Below are 21941 nucleotides of genomic sequence, written 5' to 3'. Positions count from 1 at the left end.
CCAGAGAACACCTTTAGAAATATTTAGTAAAGCAAAGTAGGAAACACAGTTTTGAAAGAGCTGTCTTAGGATCCAGTATACAAAAAACACACTGTGAAAAAGGAATAAACAACTGTCATTTACTATTAAAAATCAACATATTTATTGAGTACCTACTATGTGCCAGGCAATTTCTCTATCTCTTATGTTTCTTTCCCTGTGCACTAGCTCTGCCATTTCTCTTTCTTTCTCTTCTGACCTGTCATCATTGATTTTTTGAAGCCTGCAATTTTACATAGCTCTAGTATGAACAGGGACAGTCTATCTTGGATCTCCTAGCCCCAAATTTACATAACATTTCAGCTGCATCTCAGAAATAAGCATGCTGATTTTCCCAATTCTAAATTCCTGTCGGGACATTTGATTGGAAAAGCACAATTTTTTTAAAAATTCTGTTCATGGGCCCCAAGTATGATGATATACATATATAAATATAGATATTGACACTGATATATATATATATATATATATATATATATATATATAAAAACATATATATCGACCACAGATCATGATGGCAGGAGAACTCTGGACAGGAATTCTCCCTGAAAAGAGTGGAAGAATTAACACCAATAAATTAGGTGCTTGGACTGAAAGTTACAGAAAGACTAGTGGCAGATTACCTGTGCCTTCAGGCAAGTAGCAAAATGACTTAATCTATTCCAAGCTTTACATCTAAAACCAACAACCAGAAAGTGAGAGATCATCTCATTTGTGTAACATTTTTAGGGACAAGGACAGCTTTCCCAAAAACAGCCCACCAGATTTCCTCTCATGTCTCATTGACCTGAGGTGGGTCCGAAGCATATTTTTTTTTTTTTTTTTGCCGTACGCGGGCCTCTCACTGCTGTGGCCTCTCCCATCGCGGAGCACAGGCTCCGGATGCGCAGGCTCAGCGGCCATGGCTCACGGGCCCAGCCGTTCTGCGGCACGTGGGATCCTCCCGGACTGGGGCACGAACCTGTGTCCCCTGCATCGGCAGGCGGACTCTCAACCACTGCGCCACCAGGGAAGCCCCCGAAGCACATTTTTAACACAACCACGGATATGAAAATGCCAGTTACTATGCCAAACACCATGATTGGTGGACAAGTCAGAATATGTTCCTGGAAGGAGAATGAGGTTTCTTTCCCCTTCATCGTTTGAGGAAATGGTGGGTAAATATAGCATTAGAATTCTGTTAGAACAGGCAGCTTAAAATCTAATACTCCTTACCATGTTATTCTGCCATTAACTTTTCTCCTGCTTGGACTTAACACCAAGGTAATACTTGGTGAATTCCTTAGGTGGACTGAGAGTCATGGAAAGCTAGCTGGATATGTGATCAGCCCAAGATTCATAATGTTATACTGGGTGTCTGCGTTTCATTGTAAATACTTACTGTGAGTGTGTGTGAATTTGCATATGCATAAGTGTATGTGCAAATATAGGGCATTTCCAAGCCCCTTTCTCATGAACACTCTAAAATCTCTCATGCAGCTACAAAATGTCCACAGGAAAAACTATTTTCATATAAATAAATAAAAATATGTAAAATGATGGTTTGAATAAAAGCTCCTCCATAGCTTGAGATTTGGTCTTATTTTGAAATGAGGTGAGCCTGGTTGGGTTTTGAATTTCAGTAGACATATTTTACATGGATCTCTGAGTTTCACAAAGATATTGTAAATGTTGGGAAGAAGAAGACCCCTTACAGATGGCAGCAGGAATCACATTGGCAGAGTTGAAGGAAGTCAAGAAACAAATGCAAAATAAGGAGAACAAATACATATTTTCTTTCAGGGTGTTCAGAGAGCAGGAGAATAAAAGAAACACAGGGAGATGGTCACAGAAAACAGCTAGCACTGCACTTGCAGAGCCAGCAGAACTCCTGGTGAAACCTGAGAAAAAGGCCCTGGGTATAGGAAGGGTGCTCTGGTGCTCATAGGCACAGTGTGGAGCAGTGCCAAGGATGCTGTTCTGAGAATTTGATTTCCTGGGGTTTCGTCCTGTCTCTGCTACTATTGAATCTTTTGCCTTTGGCCATGTCATGGTCTATCTAGGAGCCGAGTTTTCTCAATTGTGAAATGAGAGTTGGGGGTGAGGATAGGATGCTTCTCAGAGCAAACATAGTTCATGACAGAGATTGGGTCAGGGATCATGTATGTCTCCCTCTCCACACATACCATCATTGCCACATTAAGAGAGGGCCACTGAGGCTGCAGCATACATATAATGGGGTCATGCACGCCAAGTTGTTTTTTTATGAAAGGGGTGCCCACAAAACTGTTGGAGACCAAGGCCTTTGATAAATAGAATATCACATAACTTAACATAAATGTGATGGGTCTTTTATATGCTCAAACTCTAAGGCAGCTGGAGAGAAATATGTCTTTTTATAACTACCCTATTGGAGAGGGGATCTTCAAAAGCCTCCAGAAAGATATTTGAAACTGCTTACACATGACCTACCTGAAGGTTGTGATTCAGTAAAGTCTAAATTGGAGCCTGAAATCTGTTTATAAAGATTTCCCCATGCAATTCTTTTGAGTTCCCCAGATGAGAATACAAGCCCTAAAGGAAAGATGATTTTTTTAATGAAAAATATCTGTTGTATTTCTTTTTTTTTACACATATATATACTCTTTTTTTATATTCGTTTTTCTTGGCTTATCACAAGATATTGAATATAGTTCCCTGTTTTATACATTAGGACCTTGTTGTTTATCCACTCTAAAAGTAGTAGTTTGCATCCACAAACCCCAAACTCCCAGTTCACACATTTCCTTCTGCTCCTCCCCCTTGGCAACCACAACTCTGTTCTCTATGTCTGAGTCTGTTTCTCTTTTGTAGATAGGTTCATTTGGGCCATATTTTAGATTCCACATATAAGTGATTTTATATGGTATTTGTCTTCTCTTTCTGACTTACTTCACTTAGTATGATAATCTCTATTTGCACCCATGTTGCTGTAAATGACATTATTTCATTCTTTTTATGGCTGAGTAGTATTCCATTGTATATATGTACCACTTCTTCTTTATCCATTCATCTGTCAATGGACATTTAGGTTGTTTCCATGTTTTGGCTATTGTGAACAGTGCTGCTTTGAACATAGGGGTGCATGTATCCTTTTGAATTACACTTTTGACCAGATATATGCCCAGGAGTTAGATTGCTGGATCATATGGTAATTCTATTTTTAGTTTTCTGAGGAACCTTCATACTATTTTCCATAGTGGCTGTACCCACTTACCTTCCCACCAACAGTGTAGGAGTGTTCCCTTTACTACACACCCTCTCCAGCATTTGTTATTTGTAAACTTTTTAATGATGGCCATTCTGATCAGTGTGAGGTGTTACCTCATTGTAGTTAAGATTTGCGTTTTGCTAATTATTAGTGATGTTGAGCATCTTTTCATGTGTCTACTGACCATTCATATGTCTTCTCTGGAGAAATGTCTATTAAGGTCTTCTACCCATTTTTCAATTGGGTTGTTTTCTGTTGTTGTTGTTGAGTTGTATGAGCTGTGTGTATATTTTGGAGATTAAGCCCTTGTCTGTTGCATAATTTGCAAATATTTTCTCCCATTGCGTAGGCTGTCTTTTTGTTTTTGGTTTTGGTTTTGGTTTCCTTTGCTGTGCAAAAGCTTGTAAGTTTGATTAGGTCCCATTTGTTTATTTTTGTTTTTTATTTCTATTGCCTTGGGAGACTGACCTAAGAAAACATTGGTACAATTTTTGTCAGAGAATGTTTTGCCTATGATCTCTTCTAGGAGTTTTATGGCATCATGTCTTATGTTTAAGTCTTTAAGCTATTTTGAATTTACTTTTGTGCATGATGTGAGGGTGTGTTCTAACTTCATTGATTTACATACAGCTGTCTAACTTTCCCAGCACCACTTGCTGAAGAGACTATCTTTTTCCCATTTTATATTCTTGCCTCCTTTGTCAAAGATTAATTGACTATAGGTGTGTGGGTTTCTTTCTGGGCTCTCTATTCTGTTCTATTGATCTGTATACCTGTTTTTGTACAAATACCACACTGTTTGATTACTGTAGCTTTGTAGTATTATCTGAAGTCTGGGGGAGTTATGCCTCCTATTTTGTTTTGTTTTTTTTCCCCCTCAGGATTGCTCTAGCAATTCTGGGTCTTTTATTGTTCCATAAAGAAAAGATGATTAACATGACTCAATTCTTCAAAAATTTGTTGCCATTGACATTATCTGTCACTTCACTCCATAAAGCCACAGTGAAAATTCTTTAAAATTCAAATCTAGGTTACAAAACATTATGTATATCTTTAGCTATTATACTGTCTACTATACATAGTTAAGTAATATATACTTGAAAAACATATACTTATATATTTAAATGTGTTTCATTGATGTTAAGATGATGATCAATTTTTAAAAAAAAATATATTTACCTTAGTTCTAAGATATCTCAAAGTCAAATTTGACCTTGGTCATGACCACTATATAGATAAGTTTGGTTTCATATCTTGTCTTTTCTCTTTCCTGGAGGCTGATTTTTTTTTTTTATTGGTAATATAGTGTATTACTATTTCAAATGTACATTTTACTACATATTTCTTTATTGCCTTAGTGGAAAATATGGGAGAGAAAAGGAAAAAGAGAAAGGTGTAAGGGCAATGAATGAAGGGGAGAAAAGATGTATTGAAATGGGGAGAAAGGAGGAGAGAGAAAAGGAAGATAGGAAAGCTAGAAGGCAAGTGTCAAGAAGAAATAGATAGGCAGACTCATTCAAAGAGGAACTCTTCTGATCCTGGTGCTACAATGCATTTGGAAACACATCTGTTTGGGAAAGGAAAGGAACAAGTCATTTTTGGCAAAAGTGAGGGGAGCTTCATGGATGAGAATCAGAATATGGAGTCAGAGGACTCTTCATGTTCTAAGCTGTGAAGTTGTCAACACAATTTTTCATAATTTTTATTGAATAGGCATGCTAAGATGTCTCCATAAGAACCACTCCAATCAAGAAATACAATATCTTCTAATTCTAGACAAGGCAAAGTTTAAGAAACACCAAAGATTTAGTGACTGGAATGATTGTTTCCTAGAAACATCCCTTCCGTTTACTGAAATGATTTTGAATTAGGTCTGGTAGCTGCTTATCAACTAAATTTTCTGAAGCTTAACAACAATATTATTTTATTATAAAAAGAAATATCGGAGAGAGAAAAGTTGAAAATCAGATTCTCTAATACCATGTAAGTAATGACCCCAAAATGGCTTGGTTTGCAGGAGGCCAGACTGTAGAAACTTTCATAACACCTCCCTGTCGTGTAGTTTCCCCAAGACAGTTTTACATAAATATAAAAGTGTGCAATCTGCCAGTTAATATTAATATGCTCCTTTGCAGATGAGTTTGAAAAAACATGGCACATCTGGGACTGGACTCATGACCTCTTTGGTAGTGGTGATTCATTAAGTGGTCACTCCTTAAGACAGCAATATCTGCTTGAACAGCTATTAACATTTTGAGACCTTACCTAGGTGTTTATTGCTTTTGAGTAGAAATCTGCATCATGGTTAGGTAAAGGCAGGTTGTTCCTGTGTGCCTGTCTGTGTCTGTGTTTGAGTGTAGAGAGTTGACATGGGGTGACTTGAACTAAATTAAACAAATCTGGAATAATCCATCTGATGTAATAATGTAGAAGAGTTTGAATTGAGAGTAAGATGGGTTTTCAAATGAATCGTTAATAGGGCTCTTGTGCAGAACTTGAAGTCCACTACGTATTCATCCATTCAACACATTTTGGGGGACACACAGCACATTCCAGTTATTGTTTTAGGCATTGGCACAATCATGCAGAGGACAAAAGAGAAAAATAAATAAATCCCTGATGTCTTAGAGGCAGAAAATAAACAGTTGAGCAAATAAATGCAGAAAGTGCCTGGTGGTTAGAACATGTTGGGACAAGGGAGAGAGGATGAGACAAAGGTGACTCAGGTACTTTAGACAGGGTTGTCAGGATAAGCATCTCAGATAAAGGAAAATTTGACCAGAGACCAAAGAAAGTGAGGGAACGTGTGATACAGATATTGGAGGAACAAAATCCAGGAGGGAAAGCAGTAAACGAGAAGGACCTAAGGGAAAAGCGGGTTAGGCTCTTCAAGGAAGAGCAAAAAGGCCCAACCTGTGGTAGAGAAAGATGGGAGGCTGAAAGGCTGTGGGAGGGATCACCCAGGCACTTCTAGGCCTCTGGAAGGACCTTGGCATTGTCCTTATAGACAGTTTTAAGAGGAGAATGGACACGGTTCTGAGGTGTTTTTTTTTGGGGGGGGGGGTACGCGGGCCTCTCACTGTTGTGGCCTCTCCCGTTGCGGAGCACAGGCTCCGGACACGCAGGCTCAGCGGCCATGGCTCACGGGCCCACCCGCTCCGCGGCATGTGGGATCTTCCCGGATCGGGGCACGAACCCGTGTCCCCTGCATCGGCAGGCAAACTCTCAACCACTGTGCCACCAGGGAAGCCCTCGGTTCTGAGTTTTATTTTTGAAGGATCACTTTGCCTATTGTGTAAAGATTGGACTGTAGGAGCAAAAGGAAAAACATGCAGAGAGCAATTACAGAAAGGATTAAAATAAAATATTGGTATTGGGGAAGGGTGGAGGTAGGGAGAATGGCTGAATCCTTGATATATTTTAAAGGTAATGTCAAAGGATTTTCTGATAGATTGGATGTGGGATGTGAGATAAAGAATGAAGACAAGGGTAATTGGATAACTCCAAAATTTTGCCTTTTTTTTTTTTTTTTGATGACCCAATTGCTAAATAATAAAGAATTTGCATCAAAGCTTTGTCCTTTTAGGCAGTTGTATTAGAACTGACATGCAGATAACTGTTCATGTTCCATGTGAGCATTAGTTTTCTTGTGAAATATTTTGATAATCTTTTGGATATATTTCTACCCAACACAGGAATTCTCACTCACACACTCTTGATAGATGTTCATCCAAACATGTGCTTGACTGAATTAACCAGATTTTAAAATTGAACAGAAAAAAACTAGGTCTTATCTATCTTTTATCATGTAACCTAACTCACTTCTTCTCCCCTTTGATTTTCACAAATATGAAGAATTCTTCACTTTTACAAAGACCTACTTTGTTAAGCATTTGAGTGTTTGGTCTGTGTCAGGTAGTTATCTCATTTACATGTCCTAGAAGCATTTAGTGGTAGACCTTATTATCACCCTATTATATAGGAAGAATCCAAGGCTTATAGAGTCATCCACCATATAGAGCTTTTTAAAAAATATTTGCTTTAAATGTTGTGTGTGTATGTGTGAATTATAATGCATGCAGAAAGCCATTACAAAACATGGATAATTTTATCAAAACTTGATAGATGTATCACAGTGTAAACACCTATGTAACCACTACAAAGGTCAAGTCAAGAAATAGAACAGTACTCATACCCTAAAAGCCCTTATATCCCTTTCAGTTACTGCACTTTTCCTCTTCCAAGGTTGTCATTAGCCAAATGTTACAAAGTTACTTTATTTTTCTTTATCATTTTATCATGTAAGCATAGATCAGTAAACATTACAGTTAAGAGCTATATGCTTTGACATTTACATGGATCATATCTTGCAACATGAACTATTTTGTGTCTGGCGTCTTTGCCTTAACATTTTGTTTGTGAGGTTCATCCATGTTCTTAGACATAATTGTAGTTCATTTATTTTCTGTGCTTCCTGTTACTCCTTTGTGTGACTTTATCACAAGGTATTATTCCATTCTACCATTAAAGGATGTTTGGATTTTTTTCCTGTTTTCAACTATGGTGAAAATGTTGCTCCAAACATTTTTGGTACATGTGTTTTGATGCAAATATGCAGTGATTTCTGCTGGGTGTATGCTTAGCAGTGGAGTTGGCAAGATAAAGGGAATATGTATTTCCAATTTTACTAGATGATGCCAAACAGTTTGACAAAAAATTTGCACTAATTTACACTCCCGCTAGCACTGTAGAAGAGTTCCTAATGCAACAGATCCTTGCTAATATTTTTATTGTTATTATTTTCAATTTTATGTATTACATAAGAGCATAGTAATATCTCATTTTGATTTTAACTTTCATCCTTCCCTGAAAGTAGTGATGTTGAACACTTTTTTTCCTACCTTCTACATTATCTTTTCTAAAATACCAATTTAAATCCTTAGCTAACCTTTCTTTTCGATGGTTAGTATCGTTCTTATTGATTTGTAAAATAAACTCTGGATTTTTAAATATATTCTAAAATCAAGATCTTCTTCAACTGTCATCTTCCGTGCAGTGGCTTGCTTTTTTAAATCTTCTAATAATGTTATTTGGTCAAATTTATCAATTTTTTCCTCTAGAGTAGTGTTTTTTGACTCCCATTAAGAATTCAGACATTATTTCTTCATTAAGTGTTTGATAGAATTAAGTCATGAAACCATCTGGGTTTTGAGGTTTCTTAAAATACTTCTTGTGTCCATTTGGATGAGTGGTGTTTTTCAATGATTTTTTCCATTTTATCTAAATTTTAAAATGTATTGGCATAAACGTACTTGGAATATTTTCATATGATTATTTTAATGTTTCTGGAATCTGTATTGATGTTCTCTTATTCCTGATATTGATTATTGGTGTCTTCTCTCTTTTTATTTTGATCAGATTCTCAAGGTATTTATTGATTGCTCTGTTAGTTTTGTCTCTAACACACACACACACACACACACACACACACACACACACATACACACACTGCTTTTTGCTGTCCTGAGGGGCTGTCAAAAGTTTAGCTCCACCTCCAAACATTTTAGTCATTCCTTCGGGACCTGGTAAATGCCTTTAATGGAAGCGAGACCCTAAATGCCAGATTCAGCCCTCCCCTAGATTCTGACTGGTAATTCTGCAATTTCTTATTAGCACCCCTGTACTTTTGAGTGCACTAAAGAAATGTTGTTAAGGCAATCTAGTATTCTCAATGGAAGAATAGTTTTTAAGAACTAATATTTAATTCTAAGTCAGTTCATTCCAAAACTTGTTCACTTTCTACCCTATAACAACCAAGATAAAATCAATACCAAAATCAAATTCCTATCATATTCTGGTTGATATTTTTTCTCATTATTTTATATCTATTTATCTTATCTCCCAATATATTCCTTGTGCTTCTATGGGTGATGTAAGCCTTATTCTCTTGGGCCACACCCAAACTCCTCCCCACAGTCCCAAAGACAGAAGCAGAGCTCCAAGCTGTGCATAGACTATCAATAATCCTTATTGAATAAAAATGGGTCAAACTTAATAAAGAGGGGAATATTTTTAAGGTTATTTCTGGTTATTCAAGCCAAGCATCTGCTTCACAACCTAATTCTCCAATAGTCAACTGATTTTTGTATTGTGTGAACACTGCTTGAAAATCCAGAGTTTAAGGAAACTGTCCAACTGGTGATTTGAAAATTTCTTCCAACCTAAATCCATAGGCATCCCTCAAAACCATCAGTCTGAACAACCCCAAATGAATGGCGAATGTGGGTTGGGCCAGAGAGTGCTATTCTTCTCTGTGATGTTCTTTGCAGAGCTTGTGTGAATATTATCAGTAAAGAACAGTCCTAAATGTCCTCCTTTTAATAGCCAGCTCCTTCTTTTTTCCATATTACATCCTTTCTGACTGGGTTTCTAAGCTACAGCCTTGGATTCTGATGATTATTCATATCATCATTATTCCAGACTAAAAGCCTTTAATAACCAAGACTTGAAACATTGTGGAGGATAATTCTTACATAACACAAACTTCATTATATGGATCTGTTGTCCTCCCCTCCCTTCTCCAATCCCTTTCACTCTAATTTTTTGTCTACTTAGTAACATTATTTCTTGTGTACTTTTACACCATGGAAAATGGTGTAAATTAGCAGTAAAAATGGTATAATTAGCAGTGGAAAATATTTTTTTGTATTCCTGCATTTATTTATGTTCAAAGGATCATGTAAAGTTCTGCTACATTAAAATTTAATTCGAAAGAAAACGAGTTTTGTTCATTTCTCAATGTAATGCCCATTTCTGTTCAGCTTGTGTGAATGATAAAATATTATCAGCCCATGTTTATTCTGTTTGGTTTCTAAGTATTTGTGTAAACTAGTTAGGAAAAGCAAGTGTTGCTTTGTTAGGCACGTGTTCAAAGAAGAATTGTAGAGACACATTTTATTCTGGGCATCTTATCACTGTGTCGACAGAGCCCAATCCATTTTTTAGCAGTTAATTTGTTAATCAATTGACCAATTGGTTCAGGGATTTTTTTTTTTTACTCTTAGATTACCAAAAAGAAAAAAAAAGGAAAGAGAGAAAACAACGACATCAAAAAAAAGAAAAAATTGCCTCCTCAGTAGGGTAAATTTAAGGGAAGTGCATCAGAATCGAAAATGTACTGGTGTTTACAGACCTAGATTAAATCTGACATAGATTGGCAAACAATGAAAAAGGTTATCTCGCTTGGAGCATAAACATTTTGAACCTCACCAGGCGTTGTTAAATCTCAGAAAGTAAGTAAACTGAATTGCCCTTCTGGGGTGGATGCGGGGGCACAAGGAGGGAAGGAGGAGTAACCCTAAGTTTGCTATAAATCCAGATTTTCTCTCCAAGGTCAGGGAAAGGGCAGGATAGTTTCTATTCTTCCAGGACCTTTTATAGATCCCACTCTCCCCTTCTTTTTTTCAATCTTTAGCTGGAAGTGGATAAGAGTGGAGAAATGCACTGTGAGTACATACACAATGATACCATGGGGGCCCACAGTATCTTATAAAGGGGAGAATTGTGAAATTCACAATTAAAATTAATTTATATGGGTGATCAGATGATTGTGTATGCAAAGCAATAAATCAATTGTCTGCAATTGCTATTAATGAATATTTTAATAGAGAAATAAAAGTTAAGTCAATTACTTTTATGTAGCAAGTTCATTTTTCTCTCTAGGTTAACTTGCATGTATTTATTTATTTTTAAAATTTATTTATTTCTTTTTGACTTCATTGTGTCTTCATTGCTATGTGTGGGCTTTCTCTAGTTGCAGGGAGTGGAGGCTTCTCTTGTTGAAGAACACGGGCTCTAGGTGCATGGGCTTCAGTAGTTGTGGCACATGGGCTCAGTAGTTGTGGCTCATGGGCTCTAGAATGTAGGCTCAGTAGTTGTGGTGCACGGGCTTAGTTGCTCCATGACATGTGGGATCTTCCCGGACCAGGGGTCGAACCAGTATCCCCTGCACTGGCAGGCAGATTCTTAACCATTGTGCCACCAGGGAAGTCCTGCATTTATTTTTAACTATATACTTTCAAGTATGTATGAGGTGTGTGTGTGTGTGTGTGTGTGTGTGTGTGTGTGTGTGAGAGAGAGAGAGAGAGACAGAGAGAGAGAGAGAGAGAGAGAGAGAGAAAGAGAGAGAAAGAGAACAATGTTCTCTCTTTTCTCCATTCAATTTTTTCCCATCAATTCTTATTGATACTATGTATCATTTTCATGTCATTTCTTCTTTGTCTGCTTTGGTAGTTTGAGGGAATCTAATTTGTGAAATATTCTGTTACCTTTCCTCAAGGTTGTGATTTGGTATTATGCCAAAAGTAAAATTGGAAAGCTAGCTACCTGAAGGAAAACACACACACACACACACACACACACACACTCTATTAGCCCATGGTGACGGTTCAGATTTTTACCCCTATATCTATCTTTTCTTCACTCATCTCTCTCTGTAAAGACAAGGTTAAGGTTGCCTTGAGTTCACCTCCACTTTCAGACTCTATCCACAATACTGCCTGTAGGGGATCCCTATAGAAGGAGTTTCCAAAAATATGGAAAATAGAGTTAAGCCCTTGCTTAGTGTCTCTTAAATCAAGATTAATCCAAGGGAACAGAAGTTACTGAGCTGATGCTAAGTAGAAGCACCCATTCACTCTTCAGTTTCATTGAGTTCTAAAGACCCTAAAGATCCTCAAGGCCAAGAACAGCCCCTACACCTACAGCTGCACAACTAATCTCTGGTAAGGGTAGTTTTGAGTGTTAGGAAGTATAACCAGGACAAGAGTATGGACAGCAGGGCATCCTGTTGAAAAGTAAAAAGTGTGTTTAGCAGAATCTTCTAAGAAAGACGGGCAAGACCTTTGTCATTTGAGCCCATGAATGTTGTTAGCAACTTCCTCTCTAGAAACATTACCCTAGCTCTCAAATGCCATTTAAAAATTGTATTCCTTTACTCACCCTGTTCCTGCTTCCTGAAATGAAGCCCTCCCCTTGAATCAGTTTGACTTCTACTCACTGTTCTCTGCTGCACAGATGCCAACATGTCTGGGAAGCCTCTTTGAACTGTTCCCCACAATCCTATATACACATTTCTATTATTGATGACATTATGCTGTAATTTAATCAATATTCTATATGTTTGTTACCTCCTTTCTCCAGTATTTTGTCTCACAACACCAAGCTAAGAGTTATTTGAGGCTAAGGCTCAACATTTCATCTCTGTAGCTTCAGCCACTCTGAGCTCCTGGTGTGCAGTAGAGCCAAAATTTTCATAAAGAAATGATGAAATTCAGTATTATTTGAAAATTTTTCTTACACCAGTAAAGAATAATGCATTTGCAAATGTACTGTGATGAAAGTTACCCTCTTTCAACAAGTTCAGGACGTCCACTTAATCCTGTTATTTTCTTGAAAATATTAAAATTTCTTTAGTTGACTTGCTTTTCAGGACCAAACAGCATTCTAGATCCTAGAGTCTAGAAGAGTGGTGAACAAAGTTTGGCATACATTAGAATCTCCTGAGGTCTTGTTAAAGTACAGTTTGCTGGGCCAAGACCCAGAAGTTCTCATTCAGTAACTTGAGGTTAGGGTCTGAGAATTTACATTGTAGATGATACAAGATGTTGCTGCCTGTCCTGGGACTCAAGTTCAGAATCACTGTTCTAGAATGCAGTTAGCTGCAGTTTCTAGTCATAGGTAGGTGTAAGAGTTAGCCTCATTCCTAGGCAGAGTCTGGAGGTTTTAATTCACCCCTCACACTCTGGCTTCATGACGTTCCCAATTACTGTCTTATTTTGCTAGAACACAGGAGGGGTGAGGTAGGTAAACAGCGAATGCAGTAGGGAAGGGTCTGTATTTTGTTAACCTTGTGTAAGTTAATTTCACAAGAGAATATTTGTTTTCACAGGCTTTATTTTCTTGGGACTTCATTTATCAACCTCAATCCACATAGTTACGGAAGAAGAACTCTTTGTGGCTCTCTTTATAACTTATGAATTTATTCCCATGGATATGATTGATTGGCTCAGGAATGAACATCTGTCTACAGCTAATGTAATCACTCTCTTCTAAGAGAATTTGAAATTGTTCTGTGAGACTCATCTTCATGTGACTCTATTTTGAACAGAGAAGATAAAAATGTAGAGCTTTTACCAGCCTTTTTCTATTTGGTGAACTGAGATACAATCCAGACCTACTAGAGGGAGAAAGGTGAGGAAGGCTAATTAGAGCAGAGTGGATATGAGAGGGAGCCAGAGGGTCATGATGAAATCTCAGAACCAAATCTATGCCTGCTCTTGTGCGCCGTGGCACATTCTGTTCAATTATGATGAACTCTGCTTTTTGCTTAATTGACCTTAATTTAGTTTTCAATGAACAAACTAAATAATATACCATCTCAGGATGTCCTTAACACATAAACCAGAATATACAAGAAAAGCTTTTGTTAATTTTCATATTTAGTAAGATATGGACAAAGTATCCATTGATTTCATTTTTTTATATTTGGCTATTTTGTGACAGGAGAGCTCTGTGATATTTGTGAACTTTCTTCAGAATTCCTTAGGTCATTCTCATGATTCTATTTTGTTAGAAATTTTACTGCGTAACAATAGATGATGTGGATATGTCCAACTAAACAAATAATGTCTTATTCTTTACATTTTACCCTAAGAAGTATTTTGACAGAAAGTCTAGATTTAACTACAGGAACAAAGAAACATGAATGGATCAGACACAATGTAGTTCATTTAGAGTAAGAAGGAGAAAGAGCATAAAAGGTTGAGGAGACTGAAGAAGTTATCCGATGGCATTTGAGGAAAGTGGGAGCATAGGCTTACTGGAGAAGTGTGTGGATAACAACCTGAGTCAGCAGCTCAATGATGAGTAGGTGATATAGTCCATCTCTCCAAATTACACTGGAATGGATTTCATAACTAAGAGACACTGTAGGCCTGTCTTCTACCCAGGCCCGTTCATTCCATTTGATCTCTAAGACCAAGCTCCCATCTCACATCCTCTGAGAAGTATTCCCTCACTTCCCCAGTTCAGTCTGATTACTATCCCAGATATCCACAGTAGTTATTCCACATAATTACCATTATGCTGGGAGTTCTGGGCATCTCATAATATTTCCACCATTGTTGTCTGCTGGCATATTGTGTTTTGTTTTAGATTCTCTTGTTTTTGTCTGCTCAATAAGTTAGCAAATACGTAAAAATTGAAGTCTCAGTATTTTACTATAATACTTCTATCATGCAAACTTCACAGATATCCCCGACACAGAGGTATAAATACTTGAATTATGGAAGATCAAAAATAATGGAATCTTAGAATTTAGTGTTGAAAGTTAGAGGTTATCTACTATAACATTTCATCTCCAAATTCTTTGCTGAATATTTATGTAATCTTTACTATATCCAGTTTGGCTGAAATGATTAAGGGACTTAGTTCCAAAATGGGTCAGGATAGTTTTACTGTTGAAAATATGTTAACATTCTTAAAATACCCAGACTAGTAACCAGTAGTTCTCTTGGGCATTCTGAATTTAACTCATGTTGAGTATGTGTGTATATATATACTTATTTTATATATATATATATATATATATATATATATAGAGAGAGAGAGAGAGAGAGAGAGAGAGAGAGAGAGAGAGACATAGTCCTGTCCATATAGATATGAACACAAACACACCCCTTCTGTGAAGAAATATATAAGAAGGGGGCAAATATATAACATGAAAACTTTAGAGCATTATTTTCACATTAAATATATATATAGATGTTTGTACATATGAGTATACATATGCATACATATACATATAATCATACATATATTTATGGAGAGAGAGAAAGATGCATCACTTAGAGGAATTTAAGACAGATATGCACACAATATCATATATACACCCACACAGATGCTTCTTTCACTCATTATTTTCAAGACCTTGAATCACATAGTTTCATCTTTCCCCTGTATATAGATAATGCACATAACAAAAACAATTATAATTACCTACAATGAATACAATCAATTCCAAATGATGACTAGAATCTACGGAAAATGGTTATTTAAGGAACTCCCACAAACCACAATTACACAGGCATAAAATCCTCCAGGAAAGAAACATTTGTCCCAGCAACCTGTTTATTACAATAGAGGAAACCTGAAGTGAGTTTCATAAACTTCGAAGTTGAGTCTCTTTTCTAAAGTGAATGGAAAACAGTAGTCAATCCTTATCTATCCTCAGCTCCTGGGAAGTCAGAAATTACAATATTCATTTTCAGCAGGGCAAACTGTGTGCACCCATGACCCAAATGTCATGTTAAGCCAAGAATTGACCTTTTCTTGACCTGGGCCTCTGCGTTTTCCTTCATGGCAAAAGAAGAATCTGCCAGATATCATTAAATATGATTTCTTTCTCCAACAGGTTTTCAATTTAAGCTATATTTTACTTAGAAGCCACATGCAGGGGAAAACAGAAGCTCAGTGTCCCACTAGAAATGAGCAATAATATTCAAATGAAAATTGGAAGCTGAAGATCTAATGATTAACAACAGATGGTTCAACTTGAATCCGATAAACAAGTTTTGTTGTTTGCTTTCCTTTCCCTCCTTATCCACTTGAACTTCATGTGAGCGTGCTTGCATGTAAAAATGCTGGGCCCTATGTCAGCAGCATGGATGGCTCACTTGATTGGAAGAAAGCTTTTATGACCCAGCTGGCATCTTTTCAACTTGAAACACACTTGATAGGCTGATGTAGAAAGCAAGTCCAAGTCCTGTAGCATGCCTGCTCTATTTGTTTTCTTTATGAGAGTTTAGTGACTATAGGGTCCCTTAATGTGCTCTGACAAAGCCTCTTTATCTGTTCATACTGCTGTTTTGTTTTGTTTTTTTTTTTTTTGGTCTCCAGCCAGAACATTTGCCTTCCTAAAATCACAAACCTAAAGGGCATTTGCCATGCCTGCCTTGAATCTGCCCTCCTCTTCTTTGTATTCTATTTTAAAGAAGAACTTGAGGATGATATATGAAGAATACCACAGTAGAGAATATGATGATCATTGGAATTCTATATCACAAAACACCATAGGCATAATAGACAGATACATGTGGTCCACAAAGTGCAGCTCCTGGGAAGCAGATAATTTTTAGACTTTTTGTCACTATGTATGGTGGGTATAACTTTTATACTTGCATAATGACTTATCTCTCAAAGCATGTATATAAAATATTTCTGATGTTATTTTATGTGTCATCCATTACTATATCCTTAATCTCCAAATGAGTGGGAGCAAGGAGGTTGCAGAAAGTGCAGTTAATTTAAAAAAGTCTTATTATTAGTTAATCACGTTACACAAAAGTCCAGAAGACCATGAAGAACAATTCTTTACCAAACTTTATTATTACACTCTATAACTCCCTTAGGTGAGAAATCTGCAGAGGGACCTTTTGCTTTATTTAGATGAACCCATGTCTTAGTCTATTTAGCTTAAAAAGGGTGACCTGAGCCTTATTTCAAACCTTCGAATTGCCCACTGGTCATACATGTAGAGCCCCTCAGGGTCCCTTTCCACATTATGGAGTCTTCCTCAATTCATTACTTATCCACAGGACAAGGAGGATGTTCAAACTCCTCTTTTGGCTCTTTCTTTTTGCTTCCATGGATTTCAGCCCTGACTGTCAGGCATTTATTCACAAAAGGATTTTCTCCCTATAAACCGTGAAGGTGCATGAGGCCAAAGAAAGATGAGAACTGAAGCTTTCTCTGTCTAGACTCATATCATGACAAGTATGGAATAATAAATATTTTTCTTTGTCAGATTTAGTTAATCTTTGTTAAATGTTTATGCTGTATTATTCAGAAAGATGTATTGTCTCATTTTATTTAGCTTAAGTCATATTGCAAAAGTTAAATTCTGCAAGCCACCAACTAATAGGAAATCCTCTCAATACATACATCCAATAAAAGACCTATATTCATAATATATGTAGAAATCTTCAGATTAGTAAGAAAAAGCCAACCCAATTTTAAAAAGGCTCAAGAGGGAGGGGATATGGGGATATATGTATATATACAGCTGATTTATTTGTTATACAGCAGAAACTAACACAACATTGTAAAGCACTTATAGTCCAATAAAGATATTTTAAAAAAATGAAAAAAAATAAATAAAGAAGGCAAAAGACATGAACAATCATTTGACTAAAATAAATAAATAAATAAACAAACAAATAAATAAATAAAAGTAAATGCATACATACATACATAATCCAACAAGTATGTGACAAAGGTCATCAGGAAAATCCATTTTAAATTTCAAATTCATCAAAGGTTAAAATGAAAAGACTGACAACACCAAGGATTGGCAAGAATGTGAAGCAAGTGGAAATCATTCACATTGCTAGTATGAGTGTCAAACACGTCAAAAGACTGGTGATTATCTACCAAAGTTAAATGCATGCCTCCTTTATCACTGAGCAATTCCACTTCTAGGTGTATTTTGAGAAATTATAATTTATGATACATTCCTTCCAGCCCTCTCACTTATTGAACTGTTTGCATGAAAGTTGAGTTTCAGTGACTGCACAGTTCTGGATTGAGATATTCTTGGAGCTCTGGTTGTAAAGAAGGAGTAACGTATGGTCATTAAGGTAAAAGGGGAAAAGGAAGAAGAGAATTGATTTGGACAGAGGCCCCTTCCAACACAAATAATTAATTAGGGCTTAGGTTTTGATTGGGGGAGGTAGAAAATAGGAGTCATTCTGGTCTTGTATCAAAAGTCAAGGGCACCAGTGGTTGGACAAAGTGGGAAACATGGATGGCCCTAGAATTTGGGGGCAGTTATCAGTATCAAAAATAACTTCTTAGTCCTGTTTCAGGGAAGTACACCAAAGTCAATATCCAGCCCCAAAGAGAAGAAAGTAAAAGAAGTAACACTGGTTATTTCAAGATCCAGGACATGCTATCTTGGCTTCAGGTTCAGGCTCTGACAGTAGTGGATTGCTAGCTAATATGTGTACGAGAGTCACAGGTAGAAGCTCCTGAGAAGGCAGAATGTGCAGTCAAATGAAAACTTGGGCATCCATTGGAGTTTACCCCAGACTCTCCAGAACCTAGGAATGGAACTACCAGACTATCATTTCTTGTCACTAATGGGTAAGAGTTTATGACATATAGTCAGGCAGAGTTCTTCTAATTAGGTTTGAGATTGGTTAAATCTGGGACAGCAAATGATAGGTTTTCAGTAGGCAAACTTGGCAGGGAAAGCACGGACAGTCAGGTGATGTCCTGACAGAGAAAAGTATTTTCTCTATCTACATTAAGAGAGTTAATACAATAGATTAAAAGTATAGTCCAAGAGCTAGTCTGCTTTTTTGTTTACTGGGTGCATGCAACTCCAGTTGATTGATTTGAATGCACTGAGCCTTGTAGGATTAAGTTATCAACAAGTACGGTTGAACCATCTCATAAGTCTCAGATGATGTCTATGTATGTCACTGATACCACTGATTAAATTTAACTCAATTTCAGAAGACAAATTAGAATAACTTCTGTGGCAGATGAACTCAATGAATGGACTTGTTTACATTCTATATATATTTCTGTTGATTATTAAGCTCAGAGTAAACTTCATTCCTAAGGATACCTAAGGTTAACTACCATATTTAAAAAAAAAAAAACATATATTTTTGAAAAAGCTCTACCTTGCTGGGGTTTAGATACTTGTCAATCATTTGTTGAGCTACTAGGCATCAATGATTAAAAAAGAGGGGCACTTGACTGGGAGAGAGCCCAGAGGTTTTTCTTTTTTTTTCCACTTTATTTCTACATAATAGCAATCAAGGTCTCAAACTTCAATTTTCAATAATGATACACTTTTGAGAAATAATCAACAATAGACAATAGCAGGTCTACCATATTGCTGGCTAATGTCCAATGGCTCATTAATATCAATATATTTTTTTTCCTGTAGATGCTTGGATAATCATAATGCTAATGTTGAGCCCCTTGAGGAAAGGAGGCAAGTCTTTTTTAATTGTTTTGTTTGATCAACTTATTTTATTTTAACATCTTTATTGGAATATAGTTGCTTTACAATGTTGTGCTAGTTTCTGCTGTATAACATAGTGAATCAGCTTTATGTTTACATATATCCCCATATCTCCTCTGTCCTGCATCTCCCTTTCACCCTCCCTATCCCACCCCTCTCAGTGGTCAAAAAGCACGGAACTGATCTCCCTGGGCTATGCAGCTGCTTCCCACTACCTATCTATTTTACATTTGGTAGTGTATATATGTCAATGCTACTCTCTCACTCCATCCAAGCTTACCCTTACCTCTCCACGTGTCCTTGAGTCCATTCTCTACGTCTGCATCTTCATTCCTGTCCTGCCCCAAGGTTCTCCAGAACCATTTATTTATTTATTTATTTTAGATTCCATATATATGTGTTAGCATATGGTATTTGATTTGTTATTCACTTACTTCACTCTGTATGACAGACTCTAGGTCCATCCACCTCACTACAAATAACACAATTTCATTTCTTTTAATGGCTGAGTAATATTCCATTGTATATATGTGCCACATCTTCTTTATCCATTCATCTGTCAATGGACACTTAGGTTGCTTCCATGTCCTGGCTATTGTAAATAGTGCTGCAATGAACATTGTGGTACATGACTCTTCTTGAATTATGGATTTCCAGCCTATATTTTTGGCCCATTTTTGGATTGGGTTGCTTGTTTTTTTGATATTGAGCTACATGAGCAGTTTGCATATTTTGGAGATTAATTCTTTGTCAGTTTCTTCGTAGGCAAATATTTTCTCCCATTCTGCAGGCTGTATTTTTGTCTTGTTTACGGTTTCCTTTGCTGTGGAAAAGCTTTTAAGTTTCATTAAGTCCCATTTGTTTACTTTTGTTTTAATTTCCATTTCTCTAGGAGGTGGGTCAAAAAGGATCTTGCTGTGATTTATGTAATGGAGTGTTCTGCCTATGTTTTCCTCTAAGAGTTTGATAGTGTCTGGCCTTACATTTAGGTCTTTAATCCGTTTTGAGTTTATTTTTGTTAGGAAGTGCTCTAACTTCATTCTTCTACATGTAACTGTCAGTTTTCCCAGCACCATTTATAGAAGAGGTTGCCTTTTCTCCATTGTATATTCTTGCCTCCTTCATCAAAGATAAGGTGACCAAATGTGCATGGGTTTATCTGTGGGTTTTCCATCCTGAACCACTGATCTTTATTTCTGTTTTTGTGCCAGTACCATATTGTCCTGATTACTGCAGCTTTGTAGCATAGTCTGAAGTCAGGGAGCCTGATTCTTCTGGCTCCATTTTTCTTTTTCAAGATTACTTTGGCTATTCGGGGTCTTCTGTGTTTCCATACAAATTGCGAAATTTTTTGTTCTAGTTCTGTGAAAAATGCCAGTGGTAGTTTGATAGGGATTGCATTGAATCTGTAGATTGCTTTGGGTAGTAGAGTCATTTTCACAATGTTGATTCTTCCAATCCAAAAACATGGTATATCTCTCCATCTGATTGTATCATCTTTAATTTCTTTCATCAGTGTCTTATAGTTTTCTGCATACAGGTCTTTTGTCTCCCTAAGTAGGTTTATTCCTAGGTATTTTATTCTTTTTGTTGCAATGGTAAATGGGAGTGTTTCCTTAATTTCTCTTTCAGATTTTTCATCATTAGTGTATAGGAATGCAAAAGATTTTTGTGCACTAATTTTGTATCCTGCATTTAATGTTGTCCCAGATGTCTCTGAGACTGTCCTCAATTCTTTTCATTCTTTTTTCTTTATTCTGCTCTGTGGCAGTTATTTCCATTATTTTATCCTCCAGGTCATTTATCCGTTATTCTGCTATTGATTCCTTAAGGAGAAATTTTAATTTCATTTATTGTGTTGTTTACCATCGTTTGTTTGCTCCTTAGTTCTTCTAGGTCCTTGTTAAACTTTTCTTGTATTTTCTCCATTCTATTTCCAAGATTTTGGATCATCTTTACTATCATTACTCTGAATTCTTTCTCAGGTAGACTGCTTATTTCCTCTTCATTTCTTTGGTCTGGTGGGTTTTTACCTTGCTCCTTCATCTGCTGTATGTATCTGTCTTCCCATTTTGTTTAACTTACTGTGTTTAGGAGCTCCTTTCTGCAGGCTGCAGGTTCATAGCTCCCATTGTTTTTGGTGTCTGGCCCCAGTAGGTGAGGTTGGTTCCATGGGTTGTGTAGGCTTCCTGGTGGAGGGGACTGGTGCTTGTGTCCTGGTGGGTGGGGCTGGATCTTGTCATTCTGGTGAGCAGCGCCACATCTGGTGTTGTGTTTGGGGGTGTCTGTGAACTTATTATGATTTTAGGCAGCCTCTGTGCTAGTGGGTAGGGTTGCATTTCTGTCTTGCTAGTTGTTTGGCATCCAGCATCCAGCACTGGAGTTTGCTGGCCATTGGGTGGAACTGGGTCTTAGCATTCAGATGGAGATCTCTGGGAGAGTTCTTGCTGATTGATATTACATGGGGCTGGGAAGTCTCTGCTGGTCCAATGTCTTGAACTCAGCTCTCCCTTCTCTGAGTCTCAGGCCTGACACCAGGGCAGAACAAGAAGACCCTGTCAGCCACATGCTCAGAAG

The sequence above is a fragment of the Orcinus orca genome, chromosome 15, assembly GCF_937001465.1.
Source record: "Orcinus orca chromosome 15, mOrcOrc1.1, whole genome shotgun sequence".
Taxonomy (NCBI): Eukaryota; Metazoa; Chordata; class Mammalia; order Artiodactyla; family Delphinidae; genus Orcinus; species Orcinus orca.
The sequence above is the reverse complement of the archived record's forward strand: the minus strand, read 5'-3'. Positions refer to the sequence as shown.